Here is a 24156-nt window from a genome sequence, read left to right on the forward strand (position 1 = left end):
TCTAGAATTTTTTTAAAAATGTTTTAAATTTCCCAACATTATTCTTCCATTTGAGCTGTAAGGTAATTTTGATTCATTAGAGAGGTTTAGAAAGATCACAGCTTCTCTTGTCTTTATCCCCATATCTTAAATATCTTCTTCCAGTGGACTGTCATCAAAGTTTTTTTTAAACCAAATGGATAGTGGATTTAGTATCTATAGTCCCTTTAATTGTTTATATTGAAGGGTCACTTATTTATACTCAAGAAACTTTGCTTTAGGCTATGTTTACACTACAATCTTAAGTCGACCTATGCTGGGTGCACGTGGCTAGGGGTGAAAACATGATTAATTAGTGTGGTGGCTGATGTCCTCACTACCCTCCTTCTGTTGGTGGTCCTTACCAGGAGCACTTCCATCAACTGAAGAGGGGCAGTGTGGGGAACTTAGAGCCAAGCTAGGAGCTATGACCATGGGAGAGGCAGCGGCAAACAGCTGGGAGCTGCAGGGAGTGCTGCTGTTTCTGGTGGACTGGAGAGAGGTTGGTAGCATGCTGCAGCGAGGATGGCCCATACCAAGCAGACAGCTTGTGAATCCACAGGTGGCAAAGAGCCCCGCAAGCAGCTTGCCGCTAAGGCCGCCCTGAAAAGTGCCCCCACTACAGGTGGGGTGAAGAAGCCCCATTGCTACCGCCCCAGCACCGTGGCCTTGCGGGGAAATCCACCAAGCTGCTGATCCACAAGCTGCCCCCAGCACCTGGTGTGGGAGATCGCCCAGGACTTCAAGACCGGTCTGCACTTCCAGAGCTCTGCTGTCATGGCCCTGCAGGAGGCGAGCAAGGCCTATCTCATGGAGCTGTTTGAGGACACCAACCCATGCACCATCCATGCCAAGAGAGTCACCATCTTGCCCAAGGACATCCAGCTGACGCTTCACATCTGTGGGGGGAGAGCCTAGAGTACCCCCCCTCGGAGTCCGCCGGCTCACAAAACAAGCCTCTCTTCGTGGAGCTAAAACAGTGGCCCGTCCCTGCAGCTCCCAGCTCTTTGCCGTTGCCTCTCCAGGTGGAGCTAACACCTGGGAGCTGTAGGGAGGGGTTGCTGAGGGTACCGGGGGCGGCATGCCTGGGATGTATGACTCAAGCTGTTGGGGGAGATGAACCTTTAAATTGTTCCCCCAACTCTTAGTAGGTCAGTTATCTTTGGCAGAAGCTCCTAGCCCCACCACCTTGCTGCAGGGTAGAAGTCCAGAGCTCCCCGCTTCTCACAGTCTGGTAGGTGGGGGAGGGGCGGAGCTCCGAGAGCTGCACTTTAACGTTAAAGAGCCACATGCGGGTTGCGAGCCATAGTTTGGACACCCATGTTTTAGTATGTCGGCATAGCAGGGGAGTTACGTCAGCAGGAGAAGCATTTCAGTGTGTACACCTTCACTGTTTTGTCAACGAAACCTGACTTTTGTCAACAAAACTATGTCATGTAGACAAGGCCTTAGATGCTCTACAAGTAGGTTACAAGTAGTAATCTCTTATCTGTGTGGTTCTAATTTATAACCTGTCTCAGTAACAAAACTTGAATTGGGACTTTCAAATACATTTTAAAATAAAATTACATACTCTCCTTTATCTTATACTTAAAACAACCTAAGAGAGAGATAATATTTTTGTGTGTGTCTTATGTTTTCTAATTGCTTGGGCTTGATTTTGTTACAGACCTTTTCAGGATATTCTCACAGTTGATTGCCGTTTAGGATTCAAATGTCTGTAAATCTTACGTTCCTGAGCTTTGTCCGTAATGTCCACATAGGACATCATTGGCCCTCCAAGTGTCCTGTCTTGAGGCAAACTTCTAGGTAATTGTTGGTTAAAGACAAATGTCCCAAAGCACTTCTTCTGTTACCAGAATGAGGAAGGTAATGAACCTCAAAAACCCCCTTGGATTGTAAACTCCAGCAAATGCTGTTTAGCTGAGTTTTAGGACCTTCATCCTAAGCCTTGCATCACAGTAGGTAAAAATGAATGAACATTTTTAAACTGAATGTGTCAGGTAGGAGAGTCTTCTGCCATAATTATTGTTATGACATAAAAATGGTATATGGACTAGAGATTAAAAAGTTAGAGGAAGTTTATACCTTCCTACTAAAACATTAATTTTGTATTTTAAATATAATTGAGCAGTTGGAATATATATATTAGGGTAAATCTGAATTCAAAGTATCAAGGAAAAAGGTGTGTCTATTCATAATTACCCCATAAGTATTAGGACAGTGTGTTGAAAGAAGCATGTATGGTCTACATCACATTGTTTTGAAGGGATGATTTAAAATAAAGCTGAAGAAACAAAAAGAATCTTTTGACAAGCCAAAAACATACTAACCTTGTGGGGAATACCTTTACTGCGAAACAGGAAATAAAGACATCACCTAGAGTACCCTGGGAACCCTGATAGCTGAAGTTGCTGCTATTTGAGACCATGAAAATTTAAGATATTCTGTGGTTACTATGGTGGCTGATGGCAAATTCTCTTCTCTTTGACCAAAATCCCTTGCATAGGGATAGGTGATCTGGCTTGGATAAAATTACAAGCTTGAAAAGGATCTGAACCAAACCTATTTGAGGCTAACTTTGCTGTTTTAATTTTTTTAATAACTGCACTTCCTAGTTCTGGCTGGAAGCAATTTAATGCTGCAAGGGTGAATAATCTTGAGGTATTTCCAGCCAGACCAGAAGCAGTACTAGATGTCTTGGAAAAACTGTGTCTGTTCTTGCTAGACTTATAATCCAGTTTTGCAGACTCAGTTGGTTTGGACATTAATATGTGAATTTTTGGATACTTATCCAACCTGTAGAACCTTCTGAGGCTCCTGTCTCATTTGCCTTATCCTGTTTTTGTCAGCATAGTGCATGTAAAAGACTTACTGAATCTCTTTAAATCCTAATACTTTAAGTATGTCAAACTAGCTAGAGTTTCATGATTTATTTTTTAAAAATTTACGGCATATAGATTAGACATTTTTTACAAAACCTTCCAACATAATGAAGATATAAAGAAATGAGTTGATCATAATATTACTAAAACATTTTAATTGATGTCCATAGGGGCATCAGACAGAAGGATTCTGGGAATCATTCACAAAGTTAGAAATGGGATGCTGATGAATGAACAATTTTATGGAATGGGGAATCTGTAGTAATTACTGTTGCAGGCAGTGTGCATAGATTTCTAAAAATGTTAGCTGAAAAATGTCTTATGAATGTTCTGTCTATTCTAGATAATTTCTGATCATGTCATTTTTTGAAGAAAACTTGCACATCTCATTGAGGTGATATGGCAAATCTACCTCAACAGTAGGCAATGGATTTGCCATATAGAAATTATTTTGAATGTGGTCTTACTCATAAATGCCTGGACTCCTCTGGCCCTTGTGTAGGGGGAGGGAGTGAAAGTTCCAGGACTGATTCTTTCCTATATCATTGTGCCCCATCCAAGGGCAAGGAACAATTCTGAGAACTTCGGAGAGCTCAGGGACTACACTCTCTGTGCATTCCTGGAGGTCCAGATTACTCTGGAGGAGTACCATCTATTGAAATGAATGGGGCAGTTCATACCTCAGAGCTATGATTTTAGGCCCTCTGCAATCTCAGTAAAGCGTCTTTGAATCTGTTACACTTGCTTGGTGGTTTTATTTATTTATTTATTTTTGTAACCATAACAGCTAAAGACTTAAAAAGAAAAGAAGGGGTGCGGGGGGGCCTGAGACGCTGGAGAAGAATTGAGGTCTGTCTGCACCCCTTGCCCGACTAGTCATTTGTACTCACTGTTGAGGGATGCCACCCACACTTTAGGCAACATGGATATACAGACTTTGCAGGCTGACTGCTCCGACTATGTGCCAGAGAGTTATGGGAGGGATTGTTCCTCCTTAGGATCAATCTCTCCCTCAGCTCCCTTTGGGATGACTTGGCTCCACACCATCTCTCAGTGCAAGCCAGGAGCCAAGTGTCAAAGTCTGGCCCCAAGACCATTATTCCACCCTACAGTAGAAACTCTCATTATTCTATGCTCCTGTGAGTTCTTTTTCAACTATTTGCCTTTCTGTAATAAAGTACAGTATATCATCATAGCTTTTAACCAGAGAAGGAAATTAATTTTTTTGCAAGGCAGAGGTAAGACAGAACTACTAAATGGTAAAGGTTTTGCACATTTTTTTTTTCTGGGCTCAGATGAGGTTTACTGAGAATTTTTTCAAAACTTGGTCTCTTAATTTTATTTATTTATTTATTTATTTAAAAGTAATGCACGCTTACAACATTTTAGGGGATTAACCACAATCCTTAGTGGTTTGTTTTCTTGTTCCTCTCTGCTGTGGGATAAAGTGCTTAGAAATCCTTGACTTTGTGTGGCTAAATATGTGACATGACCATTTGGTTAATTAGCATTACTGCACTGTTCAGAACATACAACTTCATCATCATAGCAAACTTGAGTCCATAGACTAATTTAAATACCGGTAAATGTTCAAGCTTGGAACTAAAGCCAGTTAATACTATAAAAATATGCATTTCATAAATGTTTGCTGTGTATCATGCATTCTCTCCTTCCCTGTCCATCTCCTTTAACCCCATCTTTGTACGTCCTGTTCCTTCATTCTAACTTCTCCCTTCTCTTTACATATTTTCTATTTCCACCCTGTTAGGTATGTTGTTCTCTGCCCACACTCAATTTCATTCTGGCCCTTTTCTCCCAATCTACAACTCTAGATTCTTAATTTGCCACAGTCAACGGGAATAGCACCGTCAGTGATGCATCTCCACAAGTGTGGGCCCTACCCTAAGGATTAGAAGAGAGTGGAGTTTGTGTCCAGATCTTGATCTACCTGCCACTTGTGGTGGTGGCTCTTGTGATGGGTAGGCACCTCAAGTCACTGAACAACTGTCAGATGGTTACATTTGAAACAGTGATGGAGAGATGAATTCGTCCATTTTTATTTTGAGAGTTACAATGCTACAGTAAAAGTAATGGGGTTGGCTTTTAACCATTTGAGAGAAGTCAACATTCTTTTTTTCTGTAAATTAATACTGTTGGTTATGAAAAAGTGAAAATTGTGAGTGCCTTTCTCTTTTTAGTACATATAATGTATGCATTCTGTACGAGTTTCTTCATATTTTTCTCCCAGTGACTTTTATCTTTGAACTAGCAAAGATAGTAATTCTCTTTGGTAATTCTGAGTCAGTTAGGTCAAACTTGGGCTTTTCTGTGCAGGGACTGCCAAGTTATACTGAAATGTGTGGCGGTTTTGTGATTTGGGTGAATGTCCAAAATAGACTAAGAATTGAGACTACCAAATGTCTTTAATTTAAAAACGTAATTTGGACTGGAACCATAGGTCCCAGGGGTAAAAGACCAGTGCTTTCACTTTTACTATTTAGTCATCATTCCTCCCTGCATAGGGGATTTTTTTTTCCACTGTGCAAGGGCTATGGTTTACATTGCCTTTTTAACAAAAATGAGTTCAGTTGATTTAATGTTCTGTTTTGTGATGAAGTATCCTGCCTAGGTCATAGTTTTAGCTGTTCACAAGATATTTATGAAGTGGTAAAATTTCTCTACTCTGTGGTGAATTTAGTCTCTGGAGTAGGGCAAAAAGTTGGCTGTTTAGCAAATAAAATAAATACACTTTCAGATTATATGTTAAAACTATTGCATTTAATTTTAATCTTTTAGAACCACTTAAATCAGTTAAATTTCTGGAAACTGCTCAGAACTATTGTAAGCTGATCTTTGCAATAGGAAAGGCTGAAACCATTTCAGTTAGATGAGTAGTGCACAAGGCTGTCCCAGGGAGCAAAGTTTCTGATTTACAGAACAATTTAAATTCATACCTTCATGTTGTATATAAACTCCGAAATGTATTTGAAAATAAGGGTCCATTCTTGAACTCCTTTCTCTGACAAAGCTCCCATTGACTGACTGACATGAGTTTTGCCTTATAATGGACCTGAAATGTTGACTTACAGTTAGCATTTCTGATAGACTGCTAGTGGTGGTAGGTTTTTTTTGTGTGTTTTTGGGTGTTGGTGGTGAAGTGACATTTGTGATACCAGCATTATGTTTCTTTCATCTTTGTCTAGTGACAGTTGTTATTTTGTATTATGGTAGTACCGAAGGCCTAGTTAGAAACAGGTGTCTTATTGTGCTAGGCGTTGTATCCACCCGTAATGAAAAGATGGTCTCCTCCCCAGAAAGTTTGTTGTGTGTAAATAGTGAGAGGTTTTTTGACTTGCCAGCAAAAGTATAGAAAATTAATCTTGGTTTGAATTCCAATTGTTTCCATGAACCAGCAGTGGTTTCTCTAAATATTGTTCACATCTATGAGTGGCCTGTAGAAACTTTTTGCAAACTTTCCTCTCCCTTTTTGTATATTGGCAAACTTTATCAGACCGCTATTTTATGATATATTGAATTTTGAGTAGTGTTTATTGTAATATATCATGTGGGGGAACTTGCACAGTATTTCACCTGTGTCATTAATTAGCTGGGCATTAATAAGCAGAAGTGATTTTTCATTGGTTTCTCCGAGAGAGGCTGTAAGTTAGCTGAGTTCCAGTTCAGGTGGACAAAACTATTTTCTTGTAGTTCCTGTTTCTGTCTGACTCTGGCAAGTAGTGACCTCCTACTTTCTGTAGTGCAGTTCCTCAAGTTACTGGTAAATAGATCAATTTTATTTTATATTTTGGCTCATTTAATTGTAGCTTAGACTTAAAAGGGGAACTTTTCTTTTTTTTCCTGAGACTAAATTCTGTTTTTGCAATAAGGATGAGAGATTATTCAATTTCCAGCTTCAGTGAGCCAGCAAAGTGGTGAGAATGGCCCTGAAGCTAAACCTTGCTTGTAGATTCACAAGATCTGACCCTGGGGAGGAAAGTGCATTTGTTTGAACATGGACCTTTTTCAAACTTTGGGACACAGGAATCATTTCTGACAGAAGTTTGTCCCTGATAACCCCCTTCCCCCACATTGAACTGAACTTGAAAGACATGACTCCATAAATATGTTTTGAGTTCATATTTTGCCTGTAATCTACTTATCACCTGTAGTTAACATCTGATACATCTGGTCCTGTATTATTAGTGCTGCAAATAATGTACCTTTGCCCAGGGTCGGATTAAGGTTATGAGGGACTAATGGGAGGGAAGGGCCTAAGTATGAATTACATATTGAAAAAAAATTATGATGTCATCGAACATTTGTCTACATACATATTTACATATTATCTAAAATTAATAAGTTTATTCTATTCTCATTACACTCAGTTCTTCAAACAAACATATTTTCCCCCTAGCTTTAGCTGTGACAAAGTCATGAATGATGTCATCGTAATTCAAAGACTATTTCATTCTCAGGGACAAAGCATTGAGATCCTCTTGAGTCATGGTGGATCAGAGGGCATTTTTGACCCTTGTTAGAGCAGAAGGAACGTTCTCCACTCCAGTTAGTGATCATTAATGACAAACACAGCCGTAATGCAGTTACAACATTTGGGAAACGTTCTATCACATTGGATTCAGTGATAACTTGGTACATCCAAATAGATTTGCTTTCACCATCTTTTCTCTCTATATCTGAGAGTGATGTTAATTGAACAAACTGAAGAAATTCTTTCATAAAATGTACTGGGAGATCATCTGGGTACTTCTGACACAGACTTTGATACTTCCATTGACTTCGGAACTTGAAATGTTAGGTGAAAAAATTGTCAGCACACTAATGTTTTTTTCAAATTTTTCATAAGCCTCAATCTGGTGTTCTAATGAACTCTTCAATTTGTCAATGATTGTGATGAAGGTATTAACTCTGAAAGTCTCCTTGTCACTGAGTGAGTGGGCAGTTGCATCTTCTGTCTTTTGCTGTATTTGATTGCATCAGCTGAAGAAATTGTACAATCCTTGGACAAATTCTTGAAGCACAACAATCCAGGGCAGACTGGCCAACAAAGGTTGAGTGAGTGAGCAGCACATGGTATGTAATCAACCAAAGCATTGCGCTCTTTTTTTCTTTGCCTGCATCCCGGAATATTTGCCACTCATATTACTTGCATTGTCATAGCTTTGGCCCTGACAAAGACTGATGTCAATCCCATTTTCGGTGAGAAAATTGAGTAGGTATGAGACAAGTTTCTCCCCTCTGTAGATGGTGATGTTTATGACCCATTTATGAAGGTCATGAAATGCTCAACTGGTCCTCTGGGTAGCACATTGTGCAAGATGACAGTCAGCTGATCTACATGTGACATCCAGTGTTGAGGTGATGGACACTGAAAAATATCCCACATCTTTGATCTCCTCTACAATGGCTGATAGTGTCGTCTTCTTTGCCAGCAGTGCAATGAATTCATCACATAGATATGATGTGTGGCCTTTTCCACGATTTGCATGTTCATTGATGTGGTGAGCTAAGAAAGGGTCAAATTTAGCGATTAGCTCTAGAATGCCAAGGTAATTGCCATTGGGTTTCGATCCAACAGTCTCATATGAACCACAGAATGGCAGACTACGCTCAGCAAGAAAAACTGTGGTTTCAACTACGCATCTGAGGATGTTCTTCCAATAAGCACACGCGTCCAAAAACTGGTTTTCTAGTTGGGTATCAATTCTGCCACTAACTTTCTTTTGGGCATGGTAGTTGCTAATGGACAACATATGCTGCTCACTTATTGCATGATTGGTAATGTATGCAGTATTCTTCCAATCACTGAAGCCTTCACTGAACATTCCGCACTTTTTGGTATCAGAAAACAGGCAGCAATAAAAACAGTATACTTTCTTTTTGAAAGGCGAATAGATGAGCCATTCTCACTTGCCAAACTGTTTGTTAGGCTTCACATATTCAAACATTGATTTGGTCAGATAATGATTCTGATTGGTGTACTCTCGCTTTGTCAATAAAAGTCAGCATCTAGATTCTGCCATTTCTGTGGGCCTTTCTCAGTCCAATATGCAATGAGATCTTGAGAAGTCATGTCCCACTCGCCTGGGGCTGAGGGGTTCCATAAGGGGCAGAGGGTCTCGGGGGTGGTCGGGGTGCTCCCCCCCCCAGGGTCTAGGGGGCAGAATTAAACCTTCAAATCCTGTGTGGTAGCACTGTAATGTAGCTATTTGCTACAGCGACACACTGTAGTAAATCCACACCCTTGAGAGGTGGTAGCTAGGTTGATGGAAGAATTCTCCTGACAACCTAGCAATGTATATACGAGAGCTGAGGTTTGGTTTAAATATGTCCTGGTATACACTATACAGTTCGGTCAGCGTGAGGTAGTTTAGGTTGACCTAATTATGTCAGCGTACACACTGCAGCCTTGTCCTGCCGATGTAAGTGCCGTAGTACATGGATATAATAACTCCACCTCTACAAGAGGCCTAGTGCTTATGTTGGTGTAGTTTGGGCGACTCAGTGCATTATGTACATCGCCTGTTTGGCTGTCTTGTCAATTTCACGGCTCCATGCTGGAATTGTGACATTGATGAGAAAGCTGGGGAGCTAGGTTGCCCCTGGCTCCTCACTCCCAGCCGGGTTTCGCCTGCCCAGCTTACCCACTCAGGAAGGTGAGAAGCCAGGGACGCTGTCTTTGTTGCTCCTGGGCAGGAGGCGAGAGCCCGGGGAAGCAGCTGGGCTCCCGGCAGGAGCTGAGTGTCCTGGCTTTCAGCCCCTCACGCTGGTGAGGACGCGCACCACTGACAGAAGGAGGGTAGTGTGAACATCAGCTATCGCAGCAATTACTGCAGTGGCTGTAAGTCGACCTAACATAGGTCGACGTACGGCTGTAGTGTAGATGTGCCTGTGCATCTCAAAGGTGTGAATTTTTCAAACTGTGAGTGACACAGCTAGGTTGACCTAAGTTTTAGGTATAGACCAGGCCTAAGTTTCCACTGCCATTATACTGGAACAATACTACTTAGCCTTTCTGTGTCTCAGGCTATGTAGCTAAGTGAGTAGACCAACCACAGAGAGGTTTTGTCAGGGCCATCATTAGAATTTGGAATTTCTGGCGTCCAGTCCTGTGCTTAGGTCACATCTTGTGGTAACCTAAGAACTGCTTTTAATGTGTCTTTTATTTTGAAATATATTTGTAAATCTTAAGAACGCAGTGCTGCATCTGTTGAAGAGAATAGTGAAACTTCCATAGACTTAAGCTGGGAGATCATCATCAGGCCTCTGTTCTGAAATATAATGATCAAATGTCTTAAACAAGTTCACAATGTGATTTTTTTTTTCTTAAATTGTTTTCAACTTTAAATAAAACAATATATTTTTATTTGATTTTTGCCATTACAGAACTGAAAAGATTGGCTTTGTTAAACTGAATTAACCAGGCTCAATTTCTGCATGGAGAATGAATATGCTTTTGTGTCAGACATGTCCCAAAAAAGGAGTATGCTGTGACCCTGTGGATTGCCATGGATTGGTACAATAAATAATAACGGTAGTAAGGAAAAAAAGCCAAAAGAAACAATTTGATCGGAGATTGGCAACTGCATAGCTGTTATAGAAACCATTGCATGCATTTGATAAGTAGGAAAAAAGTTAATAAGACTAATAAATCTGTAAATGACCCCCAGAGACTTTAATACTGTTAATGACTTGGGCAGAGGATAATGTTGGAAGGTCATAAATCTTCTAGTCTCCTTTGACAAATTTTGCAAATAACCTTACACTTAAATATAGCAAGGGAAATGTAGGGCCTATTTAAGCATTATTTGATATAAGGTAGCCTCTTATGTGCGTGCATAGGCTCACAATATATTAATGGACGAGCCTGTAAGAGTTACAAAAAGAGAGGAGAACCAACCAAAATGCTAAAATAAAAATCCTGAACAAGACGTTCCTGTTGTTTTAACTTAGAGGGAAGAAGAAAAAAATAACTGGTGCAGATAATGCTGATTTTATTTCATGAATTTTTGATCACAGGAAGTGAGAAATTTAAAAAATCTCGATGCATTTAAACCTTGTAGCACTAGTTCTTAATGAGGGTTAATAGATTCCAAGGCCAGAAGGGATCATTGTGATAATCTAGTTTGATCTCCTGCGTGACACAGAGCAGATAATGTCCCCAAAATAATTCCTAGAGCATACTTTTAGTAAACATTGAATCTTGATTTAAAAATGGCCAGTAATGGAGAATTTACCACATCCCTTGGTAAATTGTTCCAATGGTGAATTATCCTTACTGTTAAAATTTACTCCTTATTTCCAGTCTGAATTAGTCTAGTTTCAGCTTCCAGTTGTTCGACTGTTATACCTTTCTCTGCCAGATTGAAGAGGTCATTATCAAATATTTGTTACCCATGTAGATTGAAATCAAGGGTTTGTCTACACTACACTAAAAAACCTGCAGCACTGAGTCTGAGTGCTGGGTCAGCTGACTCGGGCTGGCGGGGATTGGGCTGCAGGGCTAAAAATGCAGAGTAGACATTCAGGCTTGGGCTGGAGTCCAGGCTGTGAGATGCTTTTCCCCCATTGTGAGGTCTCAGAGCCTGGACTCCAGCCTGAGCCTGGATGTTTATACTGCAATTTTATAGCCCTGCAATCCAAGCCTGAATCTCCTGACCCTGGCCTGCAGCAGTTGTGCTGCGGGTTATTGCCATGTAAACATACTCCAAGTAACCATTTAACCTTTTCTGTGTTAAGTTAAATGGATGAACTCAATTGCTATAAGGCAGAGGTTCTCAAACTTCATTGCACCGCCACCCCCTTCTGACAACAAAAAATACTACACAACCCCCAAACTGAAGCCTGAGCCTGCCTGAGCCCCCTCGCCCTGGGGGCGGGCAAAGCCAAAGCCCGAGTACCACCACCCCGGGCAGGGGGTCCAGAGCCGAAGCCCAAGGTCTTCAGCCCCAGGCAGGGGGCCTGTAACCTGAGCCCCACCATCCAGGGCTGAAGCCTTTGGGCTTTGGCCCCAGGCGGTGGAGCTCAGGCTTCAGCCCTGAGCCACAGCAAGTCTAAGCCAGCCCTGGCGACCCCTTTAAAACGGGGTCCCGACCCACAATTTGAGAACTGCTGCTATAGTTTTCTAATCCTTTAATCATTTTTGTGGCTCTTCTCTAAACCCTCTCCAATTTATTAACATCCTCCTTGAATTGTGGGCACCAGAACTGCACATAGTGCTTCAGCAGTGGTCTCAGAGGTAAAATAATCTGTCTACTCCTATTTGAGATTCCCCTGTTAATGAATCCTAGGATCACATTAGCCCTTTTGGCCACAGCGTCACACTGGGAGCTTATGTTCAGCTGACTATTCACTCCTGCCCCAAAATCTTTTTCAGAGTCACTGGTTTCCCAGGATGGAGTTCCCCATCCTGTAGGATGGCCTATATTCTTTGCTCCTAGATCTATTTGTTTATATTTATATGTATTAAAATGCATATTGTTTTGCTTATACCTATCTTACCAACCAATCTGGATCGCTCTGTATTAGTAACCTGTGTTTTTCATTATTTACCCCAAGTCTTGTGTCACTGCAAACTTTATTAGCAATGGTTTTATGTTTTCTTCTAGATCATTGATAAAAATGTTATGTAGCTTAGGGCCAAAAACTGATCCCTGCAGGACCCACTAGAAACATACCTGCTTGATGGTAATTCCCCATTTACAGTTACATTTTGAGACCTATCTGTTAACCAGCTTTTAATTCATTTAATGTGTGCCATGTTTATTTTATAGAGACAAGGTGGAGGTATGGTAATATCTTTTATTGGACCAACTTCTGTTAGTGAGAGAGACAAGATTTCGAGCATACCCAGGGCTCTTCTTCAGATCTGGGGGTATGTCTTCGCTACCAATGTTAAAGCGCTGCCATGGCAGTGCTTTAACATGGCTGTGTAGTTGCAGCACCAGCGCTCTCCCAGCTCTATAAAAATACCACCCCCACAATGGGAGTAGCTACCAGTGCTAGAAGCGTGGCTCACAGCGCTGGTGCACTGTCTACACTGCCACTTGACAGCGCTGGAACTTGCATCGCTCAGGGGGGTGGTTTTGCACATCCTTGGGTGAGACCCCCCTGAGCGATGCAAGTTTCAGCGCTGTCAAGTGGCAGTGTAGACAAGGCCTGCGAAATGTACTCAGAGTGTTGCACCTAAATACAAGGTAGAACAGATTGTTTAGCATAAGTAGTTAACACATTTCAAGGGACTATTCAAGGTGAAGTGGCCCATTAACACCCCTCCAGTCATAGGGAGGAAAGGAAGGGGTGGGGAAAAGCAGCTGGGGAGACTCTTAGGGCTTGGCTACACTTACAAATTTGCAGCGCTGCAGCAGGGTGTGAAAACACACCCTCTCCAGGGCTGCAAATTGCGGCGCTGCAAAGCGCCAGTGTGGTCAAAGCCCCAGCGCTGGGAGCACGGCTCCCAGTGCTGTCCGTTATTCCCCACAGGGAGGTGGAGTACGGATAGCGCTGGGAGAGCTTTCTCCCAGCGCTGGTGCTTTGACTACACTTAGCGCTTCAAAGCGCTGCCGCGGCAGCGCTTTGAAGTGCTAAGTGTAGCCACAGCCTTAGTGAGTTACAGGGTATGGCTACACTTACAAATCTGCAGTGCTGGTAGTTGCAGTGAGGGTCGTCCAGCTGTGCAGGGCCAGCGCTGGTGTGTGGCCACACTCACAGCTACAAGCGCTGCAGTGTGGCCACATTTGCAGCGCTGTTGGGAGTGATGAATTATGGGCAGCTATCCCGGCATTCAAGTGGCAGCAACGTGCTTTTCAAAAGAGGAGGGTGTGGGGCAGTGTGACAGGGACTGGGGTGGGGGAAAGAGAGAGTGGATTTTTGGAACTGACACTGTGCAAAATCAGAAAAATTTCCCACCCCTTACTGTTAACTGCAAACAGCCTGCATCCAACATACTCTCTTTCCCCCCTCTGCTCCCTCCCCCCGTTTCTCTCAAGCAAAGCAAACACTCAACCCCTGTGAATGACTCCTTTTCTCGCTGCTGGTCAAGCAAAACGCAAACACTCAACCCCTGTGAATCACGCAGGGAGGAGGATCTCATTTGATTATTCACAGATTGATCACAGCAAACAGGAGCTGATAAGCAGCTCCGGTAGAGCAGCTCCGGTAGCAACGGAGCTCCAGAGGTTCACAACAAAACAAAGAGAGGCTGCATAACAAAACAAAGGGAGTAATTTAGTTAAAAGCATTCTGGGATACACCCTTATACCCTGGAGGCCAATAACAGCGCTGGTGTGTGGCCACACTTAATGACCAGCGCTGCAATCCTTATTCCCCATGCTGAGTGAGGTGTACGGCCAGCGCTGCAGCCAGGGAGTTGCAGCGCTGGAAGTGCAGGTGTGGCCACTTACTAATTGCAGCGCTGGAAAGCCTCCACCAGCGCTGCAACTCGCAAGTGTAGCCATACCCACAGATTGTTGTAGTAAGACATAAATCCAGTGTGTCTGTTCAGTCCATGATTTTTAATGTCTAGCAGAGTAATGAATTTAAGCTCCCAGGCTCATCTTTTGAAAGTGTTATGCAATTTTCCTTTGAGGATGGATATACGCCAGATATAGAATGATTGTTTTGTGACAAGTGTTATCCGCAGGTGATGTGGTGTTTGTCTTTTATCATTTTCCTGTGTGAGTTCATTCGAGACCATAGTGATTGTCTGGTTTCACCCACATAGTTGCTTTTTATATCCTTTTAGGTTTTTAGTCAAAATGTTGTGGGGTACCAAATCACATGCCTTACATAAGTCTGTTATGTCAACATTATTATCTTTATCAAACAAACTTGTAATCTCATCAAAAAAAAGATATGAAGCTAGGTTGGCAGGATCTATTTTTCATAAACCTATGTTGATTGACATTGATTATATTAATGTAATTCTTTATTAATCGGGTCCTATATCAGCCGTTCCATTATCTTGACCAGGATTGATGTACTGGTAATGGAAATGTAGTACTGGAGGAATGAAAAAGGGGAGAGGGATCCAGTCACAGATATCCAGAGTTTTTATGCCTGCAGAATAAAGTAATGCTAACAATCGATGAAAAACTACTTTATTGGGGGAAAACTGAAATACTAGAGCAAAATTAGGCCTACTCATAAACAGAGTTAAAATCAACAATCATTCTAAAACAACAAGGAGTCTGGTGGCACCTTAAAGACTAACAGATTTATTTGGGCATAAGCTTTCGTGGGTAAAAAAACCTGAAGAAGTGAGGTTTCTTACCCATGAAAGCTAATGCCCAAATAAATCTGTTAGTCTTTAAGGTGCCACCCGACTCCTTGTTGTTTTTATGGATACAGACTAACAAGGCTATCCCTTGATACTTGAAATAATTCTAAAATGGCTCAGCCACTGAACTGCTCTTTTAAATCTGTTTTTAACAAGAAAAATAGGAAAAGAAATAAAAACAATTAGAAAATAATGAAAAAATTGTAATTATAGTTGTGTTGAATAGTTGGAAAAGCTGAATATTTTTCAGACTGTGATAGTTGCTAGTAGTTAGTATGTCTCTGATCTAATTGCTTCAAGTCAAGCAGTTCAGGGAAAAGCATTGTGGTACTGATTTTTTTTTTCTTTTTCTTTTTCTGAAAACAGAACAATGCTGGTAATTCTAACTTCCATCTCTAGAAAAGCAATAGAACCTACTAGCTCAGTGGTTTTCAGTCTGTGGTCTGCACACCCCTAAGGGTCCACAGACTATGACTAAGGTTTCTAAAGGGGTCTTCACCTCCATTTGAAATTTTTTAGGGGTTTGCAAATGAAAAAAAGGTTGAAAACCCTTGTATTAGCTAGTTATTGGGTACTTCAACTTCCTCACTCAACGTCCTGCCAGTAGAGGGCTCCATAATCCCCAGTGAATGAGAAAAGGAAGTACGATCTGAGGGAAGAGGGTTCTAGGCTCAGGAGATAGCCAGAGGCTGCACAAAACTATGAACTGTAGCCTGAGTGCTGGGACTGGAAGGCAGAGAGCCAAACAAATTCACCCTGTTGCTGGCAGAAGGCAATCAGTAGCTGCAGGAGGACGATACAGAAGCAGCCGGTAGGTAGGAGAGTAACCTGGAGGAGTTACACTGAAATTGTTACATTTGTACCAGAGGCAAAGAGGTGGAGGTGTAGGGTTGGCCCCCCAGTCTCCCTGCTCTCCTTAGCCACACTATGGATCCCTGTGCAGTGTGTGCCCCAGGCTCTGCAGCTGAGGGTGCTCTCTGCCCCCGCCCCCTCAGCTTCTGGGGCAAGACCCCAGAGCAGGATGAACCTGGGACTATGGAGGGATGAGGTCAGGGTGATCCCCTTGGCAATAGGCCCCTGCCTGGAGGGCCCTGGCTACAGAGTGCAAGCAGGGCCCTGACACTAGTGCCTGGTAGGGGAGATGGTCCTGGGCCCGGTGGCCTCTTTCCCTCCTGGACTGCAGAGTGTCCTCCAAGATGGCAGGTGCCGGATCCAGCTGGGGGCGCTTGCCAGTGGGGTATTGCTGAAGGACCTGGAGTGCTGCAGCTGGAATTGAAACTGGGGAGGGATGTGAGGCGGTCTGGAGCCACCCGGAGTACTAGGCAGAGTTAGTGATGTGGGGATCTAGGTAGTGTGGCCACCCAGACAGTGGAGTTCCCTGTGGGGAGCAGGAGCTTGGCCACAGATAGAGGGGAAATGGGACAGAATAGACTCTACAGGGAGTCACTGCCTGTTCTCTTGGGTCACTCCCAGCTCCCTCACTGCCTCTATCTTCCTCCCAGCACCTCCCAACTCTTCTCTGCTAAGTTGGTAAATTGCCCCACTTGCCCCAAAGTTCACAAGCCATCACCGCCTCTCCTCACCTCCCATCCCAGCTGGTTGCCCTCTTGCTTTTATATTCATGTACTGGACTGCCTTGTGGCTGAATTAGGAACTGTTCTGATTGTTTACTGTAAGCATTAGGGTGTTTGCACCCTCTGTTTTGCCATCTCTAGTAAAACAACTCTTTGTTATTCAAAGCATAAATGTTTATGGGAATTCACCAGGGGTTAGTCTGTAGAATCTAGCATTTGGAGTGCCTCCAGAGCCTATCTCTGAGCTAACAGCATACTACCAGTCATCACAGAGGACTTATGTACCACAGAAGCACTCTGCAGTGAGGTCAGTTACAGTACAAATGTTTTTAGTACTTACAGCATACTGGAATCATGACTACCCTGGATATATCCTGACGGAAGAACTTGCTCAAAACTTGCTCAAAATGAGATAGAATATTTTTCTGACAAGCTCACAAGAGAGAGGTGGCAGGTTGTGCCTTTATTGTAGAGCCAAGCAACAGACACACTTTGTACAGAATTGCTCTGCCATTTCATTCACTCACCACAGTACATGGCTTTTTATACTGCTGGCTACAATAGAAAATTCACCCTTCAGTTTTCCATTTTTGTTCTATCTCAATGGACATAGCTAGAGCGTGAAAGCTGTTCTTTTACAAGATGTATGTTTTATGGGTTCAGAATGACATTTTAAAAGATATGGGCTGGATCTTCAGCTGGTGTAGATTAATGCTTAGTATGGTTCCATTGAAATCAATGGAGTTGCACTGATCTACTCCATCTGAGGATATATCAATAAATAATAATAAAAAAAAAAGGTTAAATTTTGAGCCTTGTAAAGTTGACAGATGACTTTTCTCATTGCTGAGAATGTTTTAGATAATAAGGTTTGACTTTAGGCCAACTCACATCCCCGGGAGTTATCAGTAACATAGTAAATAACATTCTTTTAGCTGTGGATCAAGGTAAAGTGACTGATTTTAATCTCAAGCTTTTTTTGTATCCCTTTGAAATTGCCTATTACTAGTCCTCCATTTTACCTGCTTTATTGTCATTCTATTAACATTTAATTGAGAATGTGCAGATGATACCATTTGGTTTGCTTATTTACAGTCTAACTGTTCACCATTTGCTCAGTTCTTTGCAATCGAATATTAGAAAAATAAGATATTTTAAATGCACAAGAATAAGATAAGAAAATCAATTTATTCCAAAGCAAATGCTGCAGATCTTCAGAGTCAATTGGAAAGAATTTCTTGCAATATCAGAAATTCTAAGATGATGGACATATTTAGGACATACTTTAAGGATTCCACCATGATGACTTTCATGTCAAGTGATGTTGTGGACACCATCTGGAAAGAGAAAAAGAGGGTGACCTAGAGAAACACTGCACAGAGCAATAGAGAGAGAAGCCAAATCCATCAACATGACAGTCAAAAGTCTGAACAGACCAGCACAAGACCGAACAAAATAAATGGTAGAAACTCTGGTGAACACCCTGTACATTTGAGAGTATGGGAAGATAAAGAAAGAAAACTCCTAACAGTCCATTGATAATGTTTAATACTAAAGCAAAGTATGAAAGATAATTGGTGCGTCTTTCTTGTATAGAATTATCTACGACTTTGGCTCAGATTGTAAGTTTTTTTTTTTGTAAACACACAGAGTAAAATCCTGATCCCACTGAAGTCAATTAAAATATTTTTTTCCGTTGACTTAAACAGAACCATTGATTTTTTTCTGCATAATGGACTGTGTGACTCTAGGCACCCTGGTATTTATACCCTATACACTACTGCAATGACATTTGTGCAAAATATGATAAACAAGTCTGCCCTAGACAAAAGAATGTGGGTTTACCTAATTTTATGTATTAGCAGTAAACAAAGCTATCAAGCTAAACCAGTGGGGACTATCCAGTTCCTCAACTCAAGAAATGGAGAATGAACATGGTTCCTGCATGTTAGAGAGACACAGGAAACTGAATTCCGATTAGGTGTTCCTGACTTGTAAGACAAAGACATCCCTTTGGGGATGTAAGTAACAGAGAGAGACTCCATCTTTATCTTTCACTTAGGAAGACAAGGGAAACCAGCACCTTGTACTTCTGTGGGAGGGCCTCACTGGCAGAAAGTCAGCCATTTGGAAAAAAGAAAGATTGATAAGAAATCTAACTTGAACAAAGGCTGTGGATTGTAAAGTTGGGTCTTAGCCATTATAAACCATAATTTTTCTTCTATTTGCTTGTAACCATTTTTGTCTTTATCCTGTGTACTTGAACTCATTTAAAATATCTCTTTTTTTGGTTTTCCTTTTAATCTATACCCAACTCAGTGCTGTGTTTGAACTAAAGTGATTAACTCTAGTTAAAGTAATAAATTGTGCTTTTGTCTCTTTAAACGAGCAGTTAACCTCATTACTTCTCAGTGTTCTAGGAAAGGGCTCGACTCTTCAGGGCAGATGGTTTTGGGGAAATTCAGGACTGATAGTATGTTGGGGTCAACCCTGAAAGTAGTAATCCTGGCTGGTGAAGACCAGGGTGGTGTTGAAGGGAGGTTGCTGGGGTAGAGTGCTGAACCAGGGCTGCACAGCACATAGACCAGTGGTGGGCAACCTGCGGCCTGTCAGGGTAATCTACTGGCAGGCCGTGCAACAGTGTTTACATGAACCGTCTGCAGGCACGGCCTGTGGCCATGGTTTGCCATTCCCAGCCAATGGGAGCTGCGGGAAGCAGTGGCCAGCTCATCCCTGTGGCCTGCGCTGCTTCCCGCAGTTCCCATTGGCTGGGAATGGCAAACCACGGCCACTGGGAGCTGCAGGCAGCCGTGCCTGTGGACGGTCCATGTAAACACTGTCTCGCGGGCTGCAGGTTGCCCACCACTGTCATAGACACTTAGTGAACTGCATGCTTGGCTGCTGGTGTCTGGGCTGTGAGCCGCAATAGCAGAGCATTTAAGGCCTCGCATTTACAGGGCAGGTGGTGACAGAACCTCTTGTCTGGGTAGAACCCCAAAACATGACAGACTCTAATTTTGATTGTTGGATATATTGTTGTCAATAGCTCTCACTTTCATGGTTGTTATTAACTGAGAATACTGGGCACAGTGCTTAAAGCCAGATCAACCTTTTGGTTTTGCCCCAGTGCAGCAGGGATGAGAAATAATTCCTATCTTAAAGTATATTTAAATTTCAACAATGAGCTCATATTCAAATTTCAGTCTTTGCATTTTTGATGAGTAAGTTATTTTGGAGAGCCTTATTAGCATTTAAACTTAAATTCCTGTCAATGACCATATATGGAGTGTTTCTTCATATACCTCATGATTTTTGATGGACTGTATTTCAAAATGGCAGATGAGCTGAAGAGGAATGGGTTTTGATCTATGAGACACCCTTGTTGCAATGCATGTGTATGACCTGAAGCCTCATGTGGCTTATCTTGCCGTCCAGATTTGAAACAAAACAGTTGTAAAAACTACAACAAAAGTAGATTTACAGATACCAGAAAACAGGTGTATTAGTCAAAGAACTGATTAATCAAGTGGCAGGTATGTGCTATTGTATAAAAAAAAGAAAATCCTCAAACACTCAATACCCTTTAAGAAGCCAATCTAGTTCTGAGATGTTCACTCCCAGCTGTTTCTGTGTTCTGGGATATGGTGTCACCAGGCAGCACTCAGTCTGACAGTTTCTAAAGGCAGAAGTTAGCCATAATTTCTGGAGTCCAAGAAGAAGTAGTTCAGTTCCAAAACAGTCTTTAGTGCCTCCCCCTCCACCAGCCTCTTGGATTAGTAGGAGAAATAAATAAAGAAGTAATTAAACGCATACAAGTTTTCTGACCTTTCTTCCGCTTCCAAAGCTCTGGACTAGTGCAGCTGTCTCTTGCTTCCTTTCAGCTTTGGACATTTTTACCAGTCACTGTTATTGTCTCTCAAATTAAACACCAAAACCAAAAACAGAGCGTGGCTCTTTTCGTTCATCACCTCTTACTGATGGCTATTGCTTTGGTCTCTTTCTTTTTTCTTTCCAGTCAAGAGTTGTTAAAATCCCCTGTGAGTCAGAAACTCCTGACTGCTGATGCTGGGTTTGATACTGAATGAGACTGCAGCCTCGGGCAAGCCACCTGTGCCTCAGTTTCACCATCTGCAAAATCAGGATAATGCTTCCTTAACATCAGCAGGAGGAGATTGATTGTGAAGTGCTTTGAAGATGGAAAAAAAGTTTTGTTAGATATTATTAATAATCATTTCTCCAGACTGTCTGTAATTCCCTTTCCTCCTCAACTGGCCCATTTGTCTTTTTCCCTTCAATTCTGATTTCTCTTTCTATTTCATAGGGTACTTCTTAATTACATGTTGCAAAGTAGAAGTACTTATTCTTGAGTCCTCCTCCCCTCTTACTAACTGCTCTGTTCTGTTAATTGCCCTGGAACACTCTGGCTTGGGCTGTCATGATGCCCCTTACAGAATATGAGCAAGCACCTTCTCAGCCAACTAGCAACTTTTAAACGGGTAGCCAAATTGATGATGTATTGTGGTATAATTACACTAATCTTTGGCTCTACACAAGAGAGGAGTTTGTTCATGAAGGTTTTTTTTTCTATTCTGTTCTCAGTGGACAGTGTCTGAAGAGTTGTGGACCTGAGTTGAAGAGCAACAAGGAGACGCTATGTCTTTCTATTCTTATAAAAGATGAAATATTCTGATACAGCTACTGAATGCAATGGAAAAACTCTTGCTAATTTTTGCACTCTTGAAATCCTTAAGCCTGTGCATTATGTAGTAGGGTTAAACTTTTAAATAAAAGTGGCCTGACTTTCAGGCTTACTGAGCACCTTTGTCTTCTGTTGGAAAAAATACATGTGTGAGAATTTCAGGAAGTATCATATTTTTAGGGCTTCTAAATTTCCCTCCCACTCCACATTATAGTGGGAAGAATCTTTCTGTTTAAGGAGATTACTGTGGATAGTGTCCTGTCTTCAGATTTTCCCCATCAAGGGAGTAGTTGTAAGTTGTATTAAAGTATACTTTTGTGTTAACTTTTTTTTGCTTGTTGCAGTTAAAAAATTATATTGTATCTTTCCTCATTAAATTTACAACGGTATTTTTCTGTTTTGAGTTGCTGCTGTTAAATCAGGGCCTAGAACTCTATCCCTGCATGTTTAGGCTTACTTGGAACTCCATCTGCATTGGTTGTCAGCCAGTTAAGAGTTCCAAGTGGATGCAATTTAATAACCCGTGTGCTGCTTTGATTTGCCTTCCATACCATCTGGTCTATGTCTCAAGGTTTTTTTTTTTTTTTTTTTTTAAGGATAAAAAGTATTTTTCAAGTAATATTTTAAACTTCAGGCATGTCATCTGAAAATGTAGGTTGCTGTAAAATTTACCAATGCAATATGTTTTCATGGAAGGAGACCCTCTACAGGGGGAAAAAAAAAAGACAGAACATGAACAGGAACCTGTAGACAGGTTGGAATGGCAGGAATGTAGTGCACAGTAAAGATGTCTGTTCTCTAGGACTGGAATATTATTTAAACACCTTATAAAAGTGAGATTATTTAATGGTACTGAGATCCTCTAGATTGCTCTCCATTATTCTGTTCCTGGACTCTGTTACATATTTAATTATTGGAGGAGGACAACAAGAATCCTCTTATTTTTGCAATTCAGAATCTCTTCAGGCATTGCAGAGCTGAAAGCAAAGCACTGCATTAAAGTTTGTGATCTATTAGCTGTTTTTAAATTATACTCAGTTATTGTCTCTCTATCAAATGTAATGACAACATGGTGTAATGCTGCCTAGCTTTAACCATATGAGCGTCTATTCACCATGAGGTTCAGTAAGGTGCTCTTTGAAAAGCTTGTCTGTGTTGTGTGCTGGAACTCATTCTTATTGAGATTGCCCTCATAAATCTAAAGCCATTTGCCAAAATAATCTGGGTGCCTTTCCTTCAGAATTAGGGTTCTGTGTTTTTTCTATGTTGTTTAAGATGTGGTAGCTGATTTAGGTACAGTTCCCAGTGGACTATTGTCCACATTACATAAACTGTCATTGTGGTTGGCAGCATTTTTGGCCGTCCTAGGTAGAATGATCTACGGTTTATTGTATAAAGACACAGAACCATATTCTTACAGGTGGTCAGGGTGGAGGCACATTGTGGGACAGTGTTTGGAAGTTTGTACTGCCACTACCTGTACTTTGTGATGATGGACTTCCGTCTTCATCACCGTCGTCATTCCAGGAAAAGGAAGCTGGATTGGGACTTCTCCAATCTGTCATCCATGCATGCATCCAAGCAGAGATCCTCTGCACAGCATCCTCTAACTCCTTGTGGGAGCAGTCTCAGTTTCTCTTGTGGCTTCTTGTTTTGATACTGTGACCTGCAACCCCATTCCTGTTTTTCATTTTTGTTCCCTGTAATGCATTAAATTCTGGGTTCTATGGCCCCTCCCTCATCTGAGGGGGTGAGCCTTTTATTGCTTGATCGACTTTGTCCCCCATCCGAGACTGGTACCATTCCTGAGCACTAAATTCACAAATCAAATGTGATTTAACATAACACTTTCCCCTCCCCCACATTTACCACCTTTAAGGCCATATATGTTTCAGATCTGGGTAAATAGAGACACCATCTGAGTTGTGATTGATGGTGTGAGGAGTTAAGGGAGTCAGAGTGTCAGTGTGCATGTATTGCCCTGAGTCAGCCATTTAGTCCCACGCACTTTATCAGGCTGTTGACATTTTGGCTCAGTCCCTCTTCGCTCCTCTTCTCTCCACTCCCCCCCCCAATGGCCTGGCTTCCCTCCTCAAAATGGCCAGCCAATTCTTAGTTAGCCAGATATAGCATGCTTGTCCTGTCAATCAACTGTTGCTAGATAGGGCATGGCTTCCACAGCTGCTGTAATGATGTCAATTTCTCCTGCTGAAACACAGTTCTACAGAGGCCACATACCATTCAATATAATTTACAGGTTTTTTTGTAAGTGATCTCTCTCTTGCTGAAGTTTGTAATATTTTTAAAAAATTAACCATGCATACTTGCATGTAAATCTATCCTATAATTTTCTAAATTCCATTTAATATGCAGTCTTCAGCAGTTACCCAAAGTTTCCTAGCCAAAAGCAAAATATACATAGCAAATAGAATCTAAAAAATACTCTTTTTGTACTACATATTTCTTCCTGCAACTGCCATCGTTCCCAGAAACACAAGGCTTTAGTTCCAGTTTGATCTATCAAGGGGGGATTTTTAAGCATCCCTGATACCTTCATCTCCATTTGAAGAACAGTATTTTATCACGAGGTATTTTCAACTGCCAGTCTTATGGACCTTATTTAATATTCAGGGGTGGAAGGAAGTTGTATTTTGAAAGGGAGATTTAAAGTGTTAAAAGAAAAAG

The 24156-nt window shown here is 41.6% G+C and overlaps 1 protein-coding gene and 1 pseudogene across 2 annotated transcripts in view; both read left to right on the plus strand.

Annotated features, from left to right (window-relative positions):
• Positions 1 to 24156, plus strand: part of ROR2 (receptor tyrosine kinase like orphan receptor 2) — a 221079-nt gene that overhangs the window by 11791 nt on the left and 185132 nt on the right. The gene's annotated exons all lie outside the window — the stretch shown is intronic.
• Positions 544 to 936, plus strand: LOC123372977 (annotated as a pseudogene).

The sequence above is a fragment of the Mauremys mutica genome, chromosome 6, assembly GCF_020497125.1.
Source record: "Mauremys mutica isolate MM-2020 ecotype Southern chromosome 6, ASM2049712v1, whole genome shotgun sequence".
In the NCBI taxonomy this organism is placed as follows: domain Eukaryota; kingdom Metazoa; phylum Chordata; order Testudines; family Geoemydidae; genus Mauremys; species Mauremys mutica.